Genomic DNA, 20,195 nt, shown 5'->3' on the forward strand with positions numbered 1-20,195 from the left:
CACACCAAAAAAACGGCTCCGCTGTAGTCCAGGCGTTGAAGCACACCCAGGGTGCACTCTGCACCTTGGGTGGGACCCGATGATGAAGCATGCCACAAACTAGGTTGGTGGGTGAGGGTTTTTTTAAGAAACATATCGGTTTCCCAAACACAAACTTCAGGCTTTTAGCTATGAGCCAGTTCTTCTTGATTACACGTTTATATGAGGAGGTCTTTATTCAACTACCACATTAATATAAGGTTCAAGGAAGTGCGATCACATCATTCCCATCATGTTGTCACTAAACAATTGAAGCAAGATTTATTCAGATACTGGCTTACATTATTCACAAATCCTTCACACAAAGATCCTTATTGATTTGTCTGTGAAACTGGTAATTTTGGGAGGTCAACGTATCCTTCGCACCAACACCCTCCTCTCGAACTTCCCTCCTGCCAAGGAAAAGGAACCCTTGTTCTCAGGGTGTGCTTCCAGGTTGTGGAACCCCATTCCATCAGTCGTCTCTTGAGACCTTCATGTTAGAGATGAAAACTCTACTCTTCTAACAATTCCTCGCTCCCAGTAACTTTCTGCATAGAGCTTACTTATCAGAGCAACTTGGGACATTCTCTACCTTAGTTCTTTTCTGTCACTCAAGCTGGATTTGTTAGGACCATGTCCTTACGTACGCCTCCTTTCATCTATTGATTTGGGAGAAGTTTCTGTGCATAATATTGTACATCCTATGCATGTTTCCTTTGTTAATTGATTGTTGTTACATCTTGCTTATGTCTTGCATTTCCCTTGCTTAGATTTCCCCATTGCCTAGCCACTGTATCTGGTAGAATGTTTGATGACACCTTAGAATGTTTGGTACCTGACTGATCTGTGGAGAGGCAGTTGATGGCAGGCAGGCTGAGCGACAGAACAACTGCTCCTGGTGGGGTCTACATTTACATCTTATGCTTCAATAAATGATACCTATTCATACATACTGGATTCAAGGAACTTTATTTACTACAATTGTCCTTTTCGCTCCCCTACTTGAACTGATGCGATTCACATTCTCTTCAGTTCAGTTGCATTTTGCATACAGTACATCATTCTTTCTAGTTATCTAATGTATGCTGCATATCATATGTTTTCTTTAGCTGTTGATCCCACAAAGCCTTGCACTGCTCCTCTCCTTGCTACCTGGCGAACAAACTGAAACTCTCTGGAGGCTCTAGACCATCACGTAATGCGGAAAATTTACTGCTTGAACTTCACACTTTCAAGAAGGAAAGATCGATGGCCCAATCCTTTGCAGGCAACGCGGTGAGAATCTGGAACTCACTTCCGCCTCAGCTCCGGACCACCACCTCCCCTAGGCCTTCAAAACTGACCTCAAAGTGCTCCTCCTTCAAAGACACTTCCAAATGTAATTCACACCCTTTCTATTATCTGAAGGAAGACCCTTCATTATAGAGAATCCTTTTCTCCATGACTATGGAAGTGCCTTCCCAGTGAGCTCTACCAGTTATCGCAGTATTATCCTTCTACCTGTGTTTGGTACTCGTTTGTAACATGCACACGTCACTTTTCTCTTGTAACACACTGTTTGCTACCTCTTACATTTTGTTTGCTTTAGATACTTGCACAAGTGCCACCATTGCCTACGTAACGTTTGTTCTTGTGCTTGAGTGTCTGCCATGTATTGCAGTATTATACCTCTATTTGTACTTTGTACGCTTTTGTAACCTGCACACGTCACTTTTTCCTCCTGTAATGCACCTTTTTTTTACCTCTTGCATTTTGTTTGCTCACAATTGTCATTTTTGCCTCATGTAACTTTCTTTTGTAATTTGTTCATTTGTAATGTTTCTCCTCATGTATCAGTTCTGTTCCTACTGTGACGCGCTCCAACACCTTAGGGTAAAGTCCGCGCTATATAAAAACGCATAAAATAAATAAATAAATAAATAAAGTGGTCTGTCAACCTTTAGAGTCGAGTTCCCCGCTCCATAAAACCCTCAATAAAAAAAAATTATAAGCACATCAAACTAAGTGATATGGGTGGCAATAATGAAACGTGTATGAAAGACATGAGACCTGTAATGTCTGTCAAAGTAGCAGCAGGATGCGAATAGAAGCACAGTCACACAACAAAGGGGCTATTCAAGTCAGTAAATGATAGATATGCCACGTGTGCCCACGACAGGCACCGTCCCGTATCCTACGGACCCCGGTCTCACCTAGAACGGCTACATTCCCAGCCTGAGCCGCAGGATCAAATGCCAAAAGTGCCTAACCAGCTGTGAGCAGAGAACAGACAGCACCAGGGTCGCACCATCGCTCACAACTATCATATTTGGCCAGTTCCACGTTGCTAACACTTACTTCCCTATCACCTACCCCGCCCCACTGTCGCGCCTGAATGAGCCAACAGTCAGCAACCTAGCCTGACTAAAAGAAGCTTCTGCTGAGCTGCACTACCTCGCTCCACCATGGGCGGCCCCCGCCGACTGTAATAATACAGGCCGCCGGTCGAAGGTACCTGTGGGCTACACAGCCAATCAGTACTTCGGATTATTTTAGAGCACACTGTGATTGGCTGAAGGCCCCTAACGCTCCAATCAGAGGTCCTTTTACACATTGTCAACACAGCACACTCTAGAGGACGCACCGAATTTGTTCAGCCGTGGGATTGGTTGTTATGTGACGCTAAAGTCCTAAATTACAGACGAATTATATCAGTTAAAAGAACAGCGACCTACAACGGATATGAGGCTGGGCAGACGGACGGTCCATGTAAGTAGAGTGCAGGTAGCCCACATAATGTAGAGTGTCATTCGCTATGTTGTGTTTTTGGGGATCTACTTACGAGCATGGCTTTCTAGTTCAAGCTGCCGCGCCTCTGTTGTATCGAGGCTGCTTTATCTTTTGTATTCTAGTGATAATAACAATAACAGCACCTTATTTTTATGTGGCCCTTCACGTCACTCTTCAGCCGTTTGTAAGCACTGTAAGTCCCTGGTGTCAATGTTACATAATTTACCGTACTGGTGTTGGGGACCCTTGTTGCTTTGCTTCTCCAATCGCCTAGAGCTGTAGTCGTAAACCCGGTAGCAGTGTAGGGATGCAGTCTCGAATATAGTACTTTGCTGACGTTTGACCGTAGATAGATCATGCTTGCTTTTTATTATCTATATGAACTCGTTTTTTCTGCTTCATGAAAATCTATCTGTTTTAACACAGAGCTCTCTGTGGCTCGCTTTATGGACCGCACGATGGCAACAGCTAGAGGTCTAGCTTGTACTGGTTTGGTGATGATGTGGCTTAGACTTGTTGGCAGCTAAGGTGTGTGCCTCTCCAAGTGAAGGCATGGAGATCTTGTTTCGGTTGTTCCACTCTGCACTGCAAATGTATAAGATGATCAAATTCACTTGATTTACATTTCTTTTCTTATGGATCATATAAGTATACCTACAAATTATATTCTGCGTCACAGCTGTGAAGCACGCAGTACGTATTTCCAACTTTAAATATTTTGCTGCTCGTGATAACAAAATGTTTTATTCAGTCACAGCATGTCATTAAATTACTTTTTGGAGAGGTCTATTGTGCTGTCACATGACACCACTCGAAGAGAGTTGCCAATAGTGTGATCACAGTGCAGCGTGGTATACGTAATCTTCACAATTGTATTTTTGTATTTGTTGCGTGGAATGGAGATAAGGGATCTACTGCCATGTTTCGCATTATTTTCTGATCACCATAGGAACTCTGAGTTAATTTTTCCAATTATGTTGCTGTGCTCCTTCATGATCCACTCGGACGTGGGGATGTGCGTGTGAAAGCGACTACTTAAAGACATTAGTTAATTATTAAAGCTTTGTATTTCGGTAGGTACACCCTACTCCAGGGTTAAGTAGAGCGGGTTATTATGGGTTATTATGCTTGCTTTTTTTGAAATGATTTGTATTTGTATTGCCTTAATTTTGTATATGGTATTTTAAACGCATTTGCAGTTTTGATGTTCTTATGGATACGCTGGGTTATGTATGTACATATGTATCCTATGTTATGTTTTATTGTCTCATTGTTTCTTTGTATGACTTGTAATAAGTCGAATAAAGATATCCTGACTGACAAAGTAGAGCGGGTCTTATGACTTTAAATGGGTCCTTTTATTCATGTCCTTAACTTTATATGCAAAACCACTATCAGATTTTTCAACTATGACTTGAAAAAAACCTAAATTAATTCAAGTAAATAATGCAGTCAAGTCAGTCCCTTTTTACATTTCACATGTTTTACTGCTTCTTGTTTTCCCTTAGTGCGTTTTGCTTTTCCCCAGAAGTTTTGCATGCGCATTGAGAAGAGCGAGACTATAGGGGCTTAAACAGACTTTACCCAACTGGCGATTTGGTATTGTGCCCATGCGCTTTTAGGTCAATGTGCAAGCGCATTGACCTAAAATGCGCGTGCACAGCATCAAATTGCCAGCCATCTGTTCCCCAGCACCTCTTCCCGCTCTGCCCCACAAGCTTCCCCCAGCGTGCGCTCTGCCTTAGCAGCACTCCTCCCACACCTTTGAAGTGCACTTCAAAGGCCGCTCTCCCTGCTCCGCCCCCTGCTGCGGCTGTGTCTCATTTCTACTCCCCCCCCCCCCCCCCTCCCCACAGCAATGCCCTCCGTCTTGTTTTGTTTTATCTCTCTCCATTGAGCGCTCTTCATGTGCTGGCACCCCTGCTGTGTATTTTCAACCCCTCTACATTTCTGTCTAATTTCTTTCCTTGTTTTTCTTTTCCATACGTTTGTATGCTACGTGTATACATTTTTCCATGTTAAATCTGTTCCAATAAAATTAGTTATAGGATTTGGGTTTGAACAGTAAACTTTGGTCAGTCTGCATCAATAGCATTTTTCTTTGTGCACAGTAAGACACTCCCGGAGTTTTAGCTTTTTACTTCGAAAGGCCTCATGAGAGCGCCCGGCTGGCAGCGATAATACTCACGGCGGTAATTAGATTACCACGTCGCTTCTGTGCGATTCTCTCCCCCATGCTCCGAGTGGCTCTTTCTCGCCCGTTTGCTTTCCCGCCGTACTTCGTTTTGCTCTCGCCCATGCTTTCACAACGCCCCTACAGCAGTGGTTCACCTCACTCCTTAGGCACATTCTTTTCCTTTTGAACAGCACAGTGTTGCTAACAATGCTGGTAAATGTTAGCACAGTTTGGATAAGATAAACAGGCATTTTACTGTCTAAAATTTGAAACGCAGTAAACTCCGACACCGCCCTTCATGTTTCGAGCAGCACAGTGCTAGCAATGCTTGTTTAATTTAGCACAGCTGATGACTTTTACTGGCTGTACCTTAAATCCTCATTATTTACAGCTAGCATACTCCACTGCATTCACTATTCAGGCTGGAAAAAGCTCGAGTTCGCAAAGCGCATTGCAGCCTTTTCATGGCAGCAGGAATCTGCTGGAACTCAACAGCTAGCAGAACTAAAATCACGTCTTTGCTATCAGGTAAGAAATGTGGAGTCCAGACCTATGTTGCCTCCACTTTGCAAAACTGGGATTATTTCTTGTGCAAAAAACGAAATCTTAAATTTCATTCCAGGTCCTTAAACGTGTGTTAATTCTTCCTGGGAGGTGTGAATAATCATCCCTCAACATGATATGCAATCCGCCACTTCACCGCCCCCAACATCATTTTTCTTTTCCATACGTTTGTATGCTACGTGTATACATTTTTCCATGTTAAATCGGTTCCAATAAAATGAGTTATAGGATTTGGGTTTGAACAGTAAACTTTGGTCAGTCAGCATCAATAGCATTTTTCTTTGTGCACAGTAAGACACTCCCGGAGTTTTTGCTTTTTACTTTGAAAGGCCACATGAGAGCGCCCGGCTGGCAGCGGTAATACCCACAGCGGTAATTAGATTACCACGAGGCGAATTATGACCCATGATTTATGCTATTTCACCCACAAATGGTAAAGTACCCGTGGTATGATTCTAATTGCTAGGCTCTGGCCTGTATCCGGGGCGCAGCTCAGAGAAGGGCTCCCACTTGACTGTCTTGACAGATTTGTGGGCTTTGCAGGAGGGCTTGTCAGGTGAGTGTTAACAACAAAATAAAAGCACTCCAGGCACCCCAAATGTCTATAGGCTGGAACAAGAGGGAGGGGACGGGCTTCCATGATGGTAAAAGCTTTACTGTTTACCTTGTGCAGTCTGATTTACCTCCAACCCCCTAATTAATAAAGACAGAAGAAGAATTCTGCACCACATTGGGTCTATTCTCTTAGGAGAACAAGGGTCTGAGTTTGGGTAATCCCCTTGTCCGGTCACTGGGCCTGCCGGGCTGCTGTGTGGATGCTCAAAAGTCTTGGAATTCAAAATCTCTCAACTCAAGGAGAGGATGTGGCACCAACCCCTCTTTACACCCCTCTCTCTCTCTACACCCCTCTCTCTCTCTACACCCCTCTCTCTCTACACCCCCTCTCTCTCGCCACACCCCCTCTCTCTCTACACCCCCTCTCTCTCGCCACACCCCCCCTCTCTCGCCACTCCCCCCTCTCTTGCCACCCCCCCTCTCGCCACACCCCCCCCTCTCGCCACACCCCCCCCTCTCGCCACACCCCCCCCTCTCGCCACACCCCCCTTTCTCGCCACACCCCCCTTTCTCTCTACACACCCCCCTTTCTCTCTACACACCCCCCTTTCTCTCTACATACCCCCTCTCTCTCTACATACCCCCTCTCTCTCTACATACCCCCTCTCTCTCTACATACCCCCTCTCTCTCTACATACCCCCTCTCTCTCTACATACCCTCCTCTCTCTCTACATACCCCCCTCTCTCTCTCTCTCTCTACATACCCCCCTCTCTCTCTACATACCCCTCTCTCTACCTCTATCGCCCTCTCTCTATCTGTCTATCGCATGACCACAGCATCACTCAGCACCACCACAGCATCACTATGCACTACCACAGCATCACTGAATGCCAGAGCATCACTCGTCGCCACCACAACATCACTCAGCGCCACCAGAGCACCAGTCTGTGCAACCATTCAACAACAACTGGTTCAAATATGTTCTCTCCATGTTTCAAGGTTTATTACAAATGTCACAGAAAGATGTTAATATTTCACTTCTGTTCTTGGATTTTCGTCACAATAAAATACACTGAACATAATCTTCACAAAAGTTATTTACAAAAGTTTAAGCTATTGCCATTATAAATTACAATAACTTTTTATTTAAGTATTAATTATAAAAAAAAAAGGCCATTGTTATTTGTAATATGAATACATCTAAGTCACGTAAATAAAACGTATTGCATTACAAATGCTATAGGTGTCACATTTGCAAAAGTTATAACTATTGGCATTGTAAATGACAAAGCTATCAATTTAGCTTTTTTAAAAACCAACACATAAATAAAATGTGCCATTTACAAGACCAATAGCTCCAACTTTTCTAATGCGAGACCTATTGCATTTCCAATGCTGGTTTGTATTTGTTTACTGATTTTGCCCCAGCCCTTCTGCTGAAAGTGGCTTACTGCCCTTTCTGTCAAACTGAACTCCTTTGTGTTCCTACTGGCAAGTTCTTTCATGAATCCTTTTCTAAAACCAAACCATCATACTATCTCTGAAACATGCTGTCTCCTTTCACTGGTGTATTTTTATGTTGTGTATTGCACATGCTACGCTCTAGGTCCTTGTACTCCTTACTTCGCATCTTTAAGCCTCTTGCATCTCTTGATACGATTTTTTGGTCCATGCCAACTCTCCTCTTGTTACCTCTTCTGCACAGTTTGAAATTTAGGGGTGTATTCTGAAGGGAGATGTCTCCAGAACTGTTCACCATAATTCCAACTAAGCCATAAGGAATTATTGCTACAGTGGTGAAAAACAAATTAACTTTTTCTGATTCTAAAAACATGTGCCTATTCTCCTTGCATTCCTTTCCACAATATTTGGAAATACAGAGGTTCTTTTATCAGCTTTACTAGGGCTCTCAGTAGCACCCCAGCCTCTAACTTATACACTCGTCCTTGATTTCTCTCTCTAAAATGTGCTCTTTATTTTGTACTTATCCAACCCTTGATATGGAAACACATAAACATAGTGGTCGCTACACAATCCTAGAGTAGCATCTTTGCTTCTAAAAGGTGCTGGTGCTATCTCATAATAAATATTGAACTCCTGCTGAGAAGTGCTGGCATTCTTCTTTACAGATTAATGAAGTGCTGGTACTCCGTTCCTGACAGAATCTGCCAATGTAAAAAGCTGCATTGTGTCCTAGATGACACCTCTCCAAACAATCTTCGTGTCTTTTCCAGTCCTGCTTCAAGATTATTCACTATTGTTGCATTGTTTACTAATAATTTGTGGCTGCAGGCTTCATATAATAATATTATTAGTGCAGGAAATGAGGGACATCCAGGCCAGGCCAGCCCCAGGGGAATATGCAGATTTTCTTCTGGTATTATTTGCAGAAACTGGGGCTTTTCTTCTGTAGCACCTGCACGTGGTCTGCTTCCATTGGGGCTGCCACCCACAAGGAGTACGCAGGGTTTCTTATTTTTTTTTCAGCTGGGTACAACAGAAAGGCCTTTCTTATATGGCCCTCAGCCCTCCTTTTGTGGAAGTCTTATCCTGGTTTGATGCTGTCTGGAGCCAAACACCTAGATGCCAATGCAATGGAGGGAAAGAAAGACACTCTACTTGTTATTACTTCACAAGTGCTTAAGAGAAGCTACAATTTGGATGCACGTTTTTGTTCACCCGCCCCCCTCAAATGTGATGTAGCTATATTAGCAGATTTAGGACTTATGAACTGCAGGGAACAAATGTAGTAGTATTATAATTTGAATTTGTAATGCGCACAGCTACCCCAAGGGGTTTCCCGGCCCACATCAGGTAGGGGGATTCCTAAGTTCAACAGGCTAAAGGAGCCAAGTTTTTAAACCTCTGCGAAAAGCAAGACGGTCTCGCACACCTACACAGTGACTCTGGAAGGGAATTCTGAAGTTTTAGGCCTAAATATGTAAAGGAGCACCCTTTCTTACCAGTCACGCGGAACCTAGGCACACTAAACAAGGTGGGATTCATAGAACTCCGAGATCGAGAAGGATGATGGGATGACACCAAATCCTGAGTTTCTGCTATACCCTTGAACGGATGTATGACGTTAGAACGCATACATTGACAACGGGTACCTTTACAACACGTTCGTAACAACGAAAGTTGTTACCACGCGTTGCGCTGGGGGGAGCAAAATTGATTAATTTAATTTACTATTCCAACACCAGTCCCCGTGGATAGTAGGGAAGGTGTTGGGATAGTAAATTAAATCATTTACTATCCTTGAGCGCCCCCCAGTGCAATGCGTGGTAACAACTTTCGTTGTTACGCCCGCGTTGTAAAGGTATTCCGTGGTAATGCTTGCGTTCTAAACGCTGCATACCCCCTTGAACATATAGCTTAAAGCTTTGAACTTGTTGTGGGTAGGAATCGTGAGCTAGTCAGACCCTCCAGGATTTCGCGATTTGCCGCAAAATCGGCACCTTTGTAAAAATGCCGCGATTTTTGCAAAAGTGCCTGCGAAATCGGCACTTTTGTAGAAATCGCGGCATTTTGACAAAAGCCGCTATATCCTGGGGGGTCTGACTAGTGTTCCATTTTTGGGGTTGCTCTACAAAGTCATATAACATCACCCCTCTTGAAGCTCAGGGGTTTGGTGGGGGTGAAGTGTGTGTATGGCTGTGCGGCTAGCCATAGCTGCTTCCTTCATCTGCCCTAGTGTGCCCTAATGAAAACTATTAGCAGCTTTGTCCCCTCCTGCCCTCTTCTCCTCACCTGCCCGTGCTGTCACACGGCAGTAAACTGTACTACATGTGCCCCAATAATCACCATGGTCTTTCTCCGACTCCTTGCATCCTGTCTGCAAAAATAAAGGGTCACTCTGTTACAGTACAAGATATTTTCTGGATGTTGGAGTCTGGCAAGTGCCGATATCCTGCATAATGTTAGTGTGGAAAAAGGGCATTAATCAATTACAATTACCGTGCCCATCGTAACTGTGGGCATAGATTCCTCATCAGCCTGAGCAGTTTCAAGCATAGGGGCGCAAGCATGCAGAGACTGTTCGAGGGGAAGCCATATCTTTAGGTAGAGACCGTAGAGACCGGAGTTCCCAAAAGGCAGGTCACAAGAGGCAGGGTGCGGCCGCCACACCGCATCGCGACTCTACGTTTTGTGAGCAGGACAGGAGTAGATTGCCATTGGCTTGTGCACCTCAGCAGGTACCTCTCTCTTTAACGTAGCCCAACAGCGCAACTCCGGGGGAGTGCTTAAGACGATGTCCTGAAAGGATAACGGATCTGAGCAACGCAGTTCTGTCATTTTTCATCAGACAAGGAGATTGGGGGGCCGTATGTCCATATCCTAAGCGCTTTTGCTAGTTGGTCTGTATGGGCGCTGAAGAATGCATTCCTGTGTATAACGGAGTTCTAAGTTTAGGTGAGGGGGTAGTTAGAAAAGATTCAAGCACAGGAGATGTGGGTGGTGCATCTGGGAAGATGTATGCAATGCTCGGGTCGCGGCACGTAGTTGGTAGTACGTAAAAGAATCGATGCACTATCAGTTTATTGGGGCGGGCAGGAAGGACACAGAAGCACTAAAGAAACACTGTCCGGGCATAATGGGGCATTAGCAGCTCACTGTGACGGGCTTTGAAGTGCCTCTGGCTCCCCGCTGGTTTCTCTCCCGGTGACTGGGGCGAGGCGCCGCCCTCTCCCCTGGAGCCGAGGGTCATACAACATGTGCAGCCAACATTCCAAAGGGGAAAATCTACATGGCAATCGCATTTCAATCAGTCACAGGCCTGCTCTTTACATGAGTCCGGGCCTAAATTTGCCCAAATCACTCCTGACCAGCCACATTCCGCAAGGAAAAAATCATACCAAATAGAACAAACCGAGTCCGATTACTAAATGTCCAGGAAAGAAGATCAAGGCAGATGTAGTGCAGACTTTCTACTTATTTAGAAGCATAACATTTCAATATAAAATGGTGTACATAACGCCTGTGACAGCACATGAGAAAGGAAAGTTAGCTTATTTTTTTTTTTTTTACAAATATCCAGAACGTACCTCAATGGATATGATAAACATGCCATCCTGACCCTTGTTGAGTGTACCAGCGCTGAGACTGAGATTTTGTTCTACAATGCTACTCCTGCGAGATCCCGACAGACACTTTCCTCATAGTAAAGCTGAGGGAACAGACAAACTACTGCTACATGCATCGTTCAAAAAAAGATAAAGTGCATGGTTAACGAAAAGCTCATGTGCAGAGGTTATTGAGAGAATGCATGCATGACTATTAGAGAAGTGGAGAAGTGTGGCTCAGGGGTTAGAGGCGGCAGACCCGGAAGCTGAGATCGGCCCTGGACCAGGGTTCAATTCCCCGCCCCGACGGGGGTTGGGCTCAATAATTCCACGGACTCGATAATTCTCACTCCGGTGCCTACTCGACTCACGGGTTCACACTCTGCGACTCTGGGCAATAGCTTGCTTAATCTCCACAACGGCCCCTCGCGGCGGGATGCCTGGCTTTCACCTTGTGGATACCCTGCTGGGGTATCTCACAGGGGAATACCAGGACGGGTTCCCTAAGCAAGCGCATAGATGACTGCGATGTGGGCGATTTGCGCTATATAAATACATGTACATTTACATTTAGAGAGAACAAGCAATTGATTGACAGATGCATGCTGCCAAGACATAACAGGTGTGCAGAGTGATGTCATCATGTGGCCTAAGTTTAAATCAAGAGGCGGCAAGCAAATTAAACATAGCCACAGGTTCACAAGTGGGCTGTTATCTTTAAGCATGTGAATTACTTAAACCTACAATCAAGAGTGTTTCTATGGAGGAATGCTTACATTAGTATACATACACAGCTTCATGTTGTTAAATAACTAAAAAAATGAAGATATCTGTGTTTGGTGTAGGAAAAATGGCCAAATAAAATGCCGCAAAATTGCCGCTAAATTTCCATATTTGTGCCGCTAAATTTCCATTTTTGTGCCGCTAAATTTGCTAATCCATGCCGCTATATCCTGGGGGGTCTGGCTAGTGAAGGTCGCAAAGAAGGTTGGAGGCTGAAGACGTCTTTGGAAGCTGGTAGAGTAACTTTGCAGCTGCGTTCTGCACTAGTTGCAGCCAGGGGGTTGTAGCTTTATCAACTACCAGATATAGCACACTGCCATAGTCCAATCTGGGTATAATTAAAGCCTGGATAAAAGTCCTTTGAGCGGGAGTAGGGATCATCCAAATGATATTTTTTAGCTATTTAAGTACTGTATAACAAGTGGCAGTAACCATAGCCACTTGATGCTTCATAGTTTGTCATCCAGGAGGAATCCCTGATTTTTAACTTTCTGAGATGGAGTGGGCAGAGTCTCTAGAGAGTCGGGCCAGTGAAATGAGCCTCAGAGAGAAGAGTTCCCCCCCCCCCCCCCCCCAAACTTGACCTGAGCTTTGTCGCCATTGAGCCTGAGATCTGTGATCATCCCTAAAACAGTTATCTTTCTGTTACTATCTCCCCATGAAAAATGCTGGGTACGCAAAGATCTCTGCAGCAGGTGCATTCATTCCATAAGATATTTTAAAATCCAGCCCTTTAGGACCACGTAGCCAGAACAGATTTTACTTTCGCATTTGTCCTTCGTGCCAATTTCTTTAACGCAGAGTTCTTAAAAAAATAAAAATATATATTTGCTACTGTCGAATTCCGTTTTTTATGTCTCTGCTCGTGACTTCACCTCCTTCATGTTGCCACGCGTTTGCGACCAATTTATGATACCCCGGAGTGAATAAAATGTTTCAATTTCCAATACTAATTTTTGTATAATATTTGTTATCCATGGAATGTGTGTCCAAGGTTTGGATGCAAGCGTCTTACTGTTACTGGTACTATCCTTTTGCGAGTCTTGCCGCGTTGAGAGCTTTTTTTACCCTGAATACAGCCAGCCCAGGTTTGAAGGTGGCAGTAACATTCTTCTCTCACGCGCCCTTAAGATTAGATGTCACTGTGGTTTCATGGTATGCCCTGTAAGAGGTGAGGTTTGTGTTGCCTTAAATAAAATATAACGTGCACTCAGTTGCGGAAAACTCTCTCTAGTTCGGACATCCGAGCATTCCAACCTTTTTGGTATTTTTCAGTTTTTGAATTTTTTTTAGAATAGCTTGTAAAAGAGATCAGACAGTTTTGCGCGACATTGTGCCTATTCACTTTTATCATGTACTGTGTGAAGAGGGCTTTATTTTGAGAAGTGCATGACGGTTGAGTGCACACAATAAAAAAGCAGTATCTGTTAAAGTACACCCGACATTTACTGCAGGAATGATACGGGTGGAGGAGTTAAACCGGTTACTAAATGTTGGTGACTCCGATAAACCTGTATGTACCTCAGCCAGGACATTGTTCTGATGTTTGCTTTGGTTTACAGCGAACAATAAGATGGTAACTCAAAGCGCGTTGAAGATATACTAATTAAATCAGCAAGAACTAATCGCCCACTCTGTGGTATAGCTCAGTGTGACTTTGACCTGTAGTTGGTGTAGTCTGGGTCTCCTGGTAACGCGGCCTTCGCTTTATTTGTGCTTGTGTGTATATACACTTACCTTGCAAACATTTCTAGGTGATTGATGCAGACTAACTGCGCAAAAGTGTAACTCTTGCAGGACCACAAGGCTGAATTTAACATCCGTAGTTGCCAAGTAAGCTTTTATCTTGTGTCATCTATTCAACCAATAGTGCTTTACGTTCTGGTGCTTTTTCTCTCTTTTTTTGTTTCAAAGCTTTATTTCATGCTTCTAAAGATTTACTGTTTCAAAAGTGTTAAAGACACTGGAATCGAGAAGGTGAAGTGGGAATAGACATAGCTGAGTCATGTTGTTGGTATGGAGGCTCTACTTTGGTGAGGTGCTGGGCCAATAGTGTATCATAGCAACAGTTTTTCTGTCGGGGTTCTCGATGTTTGTTAATAACCTTTCATTAAGTCTCAAGAAATCTTCAAGTCCAAGTTGTGGGTGGTGGGAATATTCCTAGGAAAGAACCTTGGAGATAAATGGTCCTTCCTTCAAACATTTAGTATTTTGGCAGGTAAGGTGGCAAGCTTTTTAATGGATGGTGATCTCTCGAATGTGGGTGTTTATTTTATTTTTTTTTCTTCTTTTTTTTTTTGTAAGTCCTTGTGTTGGTGATCCAGGTGTCGCCTATTCAAAGGTCCTGATGGACAATGTAAAAATTTGAACACTGCTTACCTTTATCGATAGCCTGTGCAGGGCCTTCAAAGCTAGGGCCATGTGGCTCAGGGAGCACATTGTGAGGCTCGGCAATGTGTCATGGTAGTGAGGCTTAATTCGTTTGCTGACTGACTTAACCGAGAGTCCTAATTAAATGGCTTTGTAGGAGTCCACTCTGGATGCAGTTGCCACAAGGAACATTGCAATATGGTGAGTGGGGGTGTGTGAGACACTAATGCCCCATAGATCATGCAGCTGGTGGAAGATTCACTTATCTGCCTTGTGTTTTTTTCTTCCTTTTAAAAAAAAAAAAAAACCTTTATTTTCGGATTGCACAGTACACAGCGTCTGCCTACAACCCAATTGGGCCGGCCGCTATGACAAGAAACATCTGGATACCAGACAGCGAGGCATTACAATGAAACCATAAGTAGCAACGTATTGGTGCACCGGCATCAAAACCCAATAAAGAAAGGATAAACCAGGTTTCGTTTTTATGATTTTGGTGAAAACGAATAACAAACATCACATACACTCACATGGTAGGAGTAATACCTAGGGTTCGGGGTGGAGAGGAGGAGGAAGCCAGACTCTAAAGAATTTAGCGACTCATATCTAGGGGCGGGGAAATGGTGAAAAGGATTACAAAGAGGTTTTATTTGCCAGTCTTCAGGAACGTCAATTACGGGGAGGAGAGAACATCAATGGTATAATCGAGTGGAGGGGTGCAAATATCTCCAACTTATCTGCCTTGTTGACATTGATAATGGTTGTCCGATTAGAGTAAAATGTAACTCATAGGTGTACTTGCTGTACATATTTATTTAGTTTCTTGAATGAGTGGGGCAGGCGGTTTGTTTTGGTTCATCGAGATTTAGTTCCTCATTAGGCAAGTGCCAGTGTGGTTTCCGTCACAGGAGACTTCCTGGAACTTAAGGTCTATGTGCATGTCCTCTGCTTGTAAGTGAAACTGAATATAAGAGTCTAGTATCTTGACCAATGGGAACCGATACTGTAGGAAAGTGGATATTATGTAGTGATGCTGGTTAGGCTTCATGTAACACTCTCAAAACCCCTTGGATTTACAATAATACATGTTTTGCTCAGTCCTGGTAGCGTGGCAAAGAGTAGTCAGATGTTACTAGAAGAACATGTGTTAAACATTTCAGAGTATTACAATGGACGAAAAGTAATTGACATAATTCGAAAGAAATCCGACACTAATTTATCAGAATAAAGCTGATTTTTATATAAATTTAGACACCCAAACGAAGACAATCTGATACATATAATGGAAGTTATGGATTTTAGAAGGAAAAATAAATCAGTGCAATTCAGTACTGCAGAATTTCTGCATTGTGGTCCATGGTAAAAAGCACTTGTGACAATCTGTCATTTGAAGGCCGAGTTGTGTGGAACCCACTGGAGGTTAAGGTGTTGCGGGTCCCAGGCCATGACAGTCAGTTTGTTTTAACCTGGCTCGTAGGACCTGGGCGCAGTGTTGCTCTGGGTGTCCCAGGTGCTGAAGCAAGAGCCACGGAGGAGCTGGTTTTATCGCTTACGTGGTGCTGGTAAGGAAACTGGTGCAAAAAGTCTACAACAGGACCACGGGTGTAGTTTGGTTGAAGGTACTGCGGAGTTCCCTCTGATTATAGTGTAGAGTGTGGTTGCCGGACTAGTCACTACCAAGCCTTGTCAGCAGTAAGGTCAGTTAGAAGTTGTTTCAATGTTCGGGGGAAAGTTGTAGCCACCTGAAACTTGCTGGTCAGGACTATTCAGGTAATAGAGGATGATGTGGAGGGATAGGTGTCGGGGATCGCCTTCTGAGTCTAGTTATCAAAAAGTGATACAAGCCATTTTATGGCAGTGCTTATGATACTGTACCAGGTGAGGAAAGCTCCAATAGACAGTACGAGGGCACATGCATGGCTTAAGCCATTAAAGCAAATATTTCTTCCCTTATGTTGATAGTATAGTCTCCTTTACCCTTTGAAAGTATGGATGTAATACTCTCACCATGCAACATTTAATGTGCTAAAATGTTGGTAAAAGATCAAGGTTTTGTACATAGCATGAACAGACTTGGCAGTTATGGACAACTTTTAATTAATTGTTTATGAAGAATAAACAGCATTAGGCTTTTGGTAACATTGTCTTGGTGATAAGTGAACTGTTTCAATCTTGTGTTGTGCTCTCATTATTGGTTGAGACCTGCATTTGTCATTGTCCAAAAAGCATTGTTTTGTTTGCCTCTTGCCTCCACATTGAAAGAGAGCTTGCAACAGTCAATTCGCCATTACCAATTGAAGCTTCTTCTTCCTCTATCTCCAGGGGATCGTCTTTAGTAGTTTACCAAACTGTTGCTTCCTCCCTGCCTCTCCCCTCCACTGCCTTCTTGACCACAGAATGAATCCTTCCCCCATCTTTAGGATGAGGACGTCTCTGGTTGCGGGAGGGTCTTGGTATCCAGGGTTGATTGGTAGAGCTCCAGGAGCCAAGGTCCTTGAATCCTTATAAAAATCAATAGTAAGGCCATCTGACCTAGGCGCCATGCTGCTTGAGAAGCTAAGCTAAGCTATCTATGGCCTGAAGAATGTCCTTTAGTGTAATTGTAGAAACTAGAAGAAACTCCATCACCCCGCCCTCCACCTACACCAAAGTAATGTCTTCAAGGAACATCTATATTCGATCAGTGGGGTGTGATGGCTTCGATGTATAGAAAGCATGAAATGTCTGCGAAGTGGGCTCCACGCCCGCAACCAGGACCAGCATTCCTAGGCTAGCACCCCACAAAAGCCAGGCAAGGGTCCCGCTGGGCTTCTCCACCGCACCAAACACCTGTGCCCGAGCATGTGCCCCAGATAGAGCGGCAGAATGGTTAGAGCGGCAGACCCTGATGCAGAGGTCTAGCCCGGGACCAGGGTTCAATTCCCCGGCCCGGCGGGTCTTGGGCTCAAAAATTCCACGGACCTGATAATTCTCACCTCGTGCCTATTCCAATCATGGAGACCCACTCTGCAACTCTGGGCAATAGCTTGCTTAATCTCCACAACGGCCCCACAACGCTAAGGATGCCTGGCTTCCTCCTTGGGGGTGCCCAGGAGTGGACGCCTCACAGGGAAAGCCAGGATGGGTTCCACAGCGGTATTCGTACAAGTGCTTTGAGACCCTTGCGGGTGAGTAGTGCGCTATACAAGTATCAATTTACATAGGCCGTTTTACGATATGCAGTCTCTTAATACTAGGGCTAGTAATCCATCAGTAACTGCCAGCAAAGCAGCATCTCTGGAGGATTCATATTGTCATTGAGTCTCTATAGAGTGAAGCTGTATTCAGAGGGACCTAAGAACACCGAATTGCTTGGCAAGGGCACTTTGTACTTTTGAAGGTCTCCCAAACTGTCAAGTAGGAGGGGACCGATCGAAAAATTCCTCAGTTGCCCTTTCCATTTATGACTTAAAGACATGTTTATAGAAGAGCAGCTGATGGAAAACACCACGGTTTAAGGAATGTCCACAGGGCATGGGATCTCAAGCTGGAGTAGCACTGAGGAATGGTCGCCGAGAGTGTGTCACTGGTAGGTAATCTACACATGATGAGTGTATCAGGGGAGAGCAGTTACAGATTCAGTTGGGAGTGTGATTTGTTTGCAGTGGAATAGAAAGAAAAGGCAGGATTACTGTCCCTCAGTGTCCGCCACCCATCTGCCGTGCCACCTGAGGACATCAATTGTTTTAAGGCACACTCTGTGTTCGGTTAACCACCCTCTGAGTATTAGTGGAGCCAGGGAGACGACCTATGCGGGTGTCATTTCTTGGGGCTCCACAGGATGCCGATTATTTCAAGTAATCAAGTTTACTTAGAAGGGCCTATTAGGCATGAGGTGGAGTGGGTCAGGTGCCAGTGTCCCGATGGGCCGTAGGCATCTAGAGTGAGTGTGTACATAGACTAATTTAAATCTAAAGCCTAATGCAAGGAGGATACCAACACCAGGACAGATCATGAACCGAATCAAACCTATCTATTCCCCCTTCCCCTCCCCGCTACTCTCCCACAATGATTTCCTCAACAATCAGTGAATGAATCCAACTAACTAAGCTTACCCAAATTAGTGCAAACCACGCAAGAAACATTAAAAAGTGCCATCCAGCCCACCAGCAACATCAAAATGGCAGCCAGGGGGCATAAACTACCGAATACCTCGAGTGGAGTCTCATTTGGCCACACTGACATTAGCACAAGGCAGCAGGTGCTTAAAGTTTCAACTGTGAAAGATGCAAGGGAAGTAGGAGGCATATGAAATGCAAATGGAGAGGAGATGGGGGCGGGGGGGGCGGGGAATGGGAAGCAGGCCAACCGGACCAACTCCAAAGGAGCTGAAGAGAGGTGGGGAGGCAACATGCAAAAAGAAATGAAAGACCCTAGTTACTAAACATCATTGTACAGTTCTCTGGAGGATGCATCCATGTCAGTGGAGTGGTTCGCTGAGCAATGCTGTTTCCTCCCCTGCACCCCAGGTGGACTGGAACTGCCCTTGCGGCCTTCTTGGGCGGTGTGAAAAACAGTGCGACTACTCATCTGGGGCCTCAGTTTGGTAGGGAAAACATGGGATGGGGGATCTTGTTGGCCCAAAGTAACTTCTTAAACTCTGTGAAGGCCTGTCTGGCCTCCTGCACTGTCACAGAAAAATCCAGGTAGCTGTTGATGTCCATGACCTGGTGAGAGTGGCGACCCTTCTACCGGGCTAGACTAAAATCTGCATCCCTGTTTGGATAATTGAGGCGGGGGGAATTGAGGAGCTCCGGCAGTAGGACAGGGACCCAATGACACAATGAAGCAGGAAGAGAAGCTTTTCCCACCAAAGATCTTTCGGAAGCTGCTTGTCGTGGGTTTCCATCATGTTGGTGTTGATAGTGTTAGCTATTCCAAGGAGGCAAAGGTTGTTGATCCTGGAGCGGGATTTTAAATCTTCGGTTTTGACTACAACTTTTGATATGTCAAGTGTTAGGTTGGTGATCTTAGCAGTGAAGTCGGTAGTGTTCTACTCGATGGTGGCAATCCTGCCCTCCGCCTCCTTAAAGCCATTGTCAAGCTTGTCAATGCAGGCCTGCATGCGGTAAAGGCTTGTAGTGAGCGTATTCAGTTTACCGTCCATTTGATGCAAGCTGGCGTTCATCTGGAGTATTAAGTCCGGGCTCTATATCCCCTCAGCAGTATTGTGGGGGCGGGGGCCTAGTCTCTGTATTTAGTTCCACTCTGACCTGGACCCCTCTCGAGTATTGAAGGTCAGCCACGGCTGCTTGGGGTCATTCTTACCCATGGTAGATAGGGTGGTGGAGGCAGTCCAGGGCTGCTGCACTCAGAATCCGCCAGAATTTGTGCCAAGCTAAAGGACACAGCAGGCGGTGGTGGTGGCAATTAGTAACCCCCTCACCCGCAGCAGAGAGGGAGTGGACCAGTACTTGCTGTGTCTGGTGAGGAATAGAGGTGCCCCCCACCAATGGTTCAAAAGTTCCTCCCATCACCAGAGGGCACAGACAGGTCTAGTAGGCAGCGGTCTCCGGAGCACCTGCCAAGCAGCTCTGTAAGTTATGGAAGGGGCAGCTAAAATGGACACAGGCAGATAGTCAAATGGTGGCAGTCACCACCTCCAGGTGGAAACCAAGGCACACGGTATGGTGCAATCACTATCCCTACCTACCCATCCACCTCCTGACGAAGTGCCCTGCGGATGAGAGAGGGAGGAAGGCATGCTTGTCCAGGCCACCATGCCCCGGAAAGGGGGAGGACTTCTGGACAAGTGGCACAGATCAGGAGTGTGATGGGCTGGGCACCCCCTCTGTTTCGTTGCTACGACACTGCACCAGTCACTGGTACTCCACATCCAGTCACAGCTCA

The 20,195-nt window shown here is 44.9% G+C and overlaps 1 long non-coding RNA gene across 1 annotated transcript in view; it reads left to right on the plus strand.

Moving 5' to 3' along the window:
• The first annotated feature begins 2,644 nt into the window (after positions 1 to 2,644).
• LOC147662688 (uncharacterized) overlaps positions 2,645 to 20,195 on the plus strand; it is a 91,608-nt gene continuing 74,057 nt past the window's right edge. Inside the window, exon 1 of the long non-coding RNA XR_015305509.1 lies at positions 2,645 to 2,769. This is a non-coding gene — a long non-coding RNA (uncharacterized LOC147662688). The remainder of the gene's footprint in view (positions 2,770 to 20,195) is intronic.

This window comes from Lissotriton vulgaris, unplaced genomic scaffold, assembly GCF_964263255.1.
Source record: "Lissotriton vulgaris unplaced genomic scaffold, aLisVul1.2 SCAFFOLD_720, whole genome shotgun sequence".
Taxonomy (NCBI): domain Eukaryota; kingdom Metazoa; phylum Chordata; class Amphibia; order Caudata; family Salamandridae; genus Lissotriton; species Lissotriton vulgaris.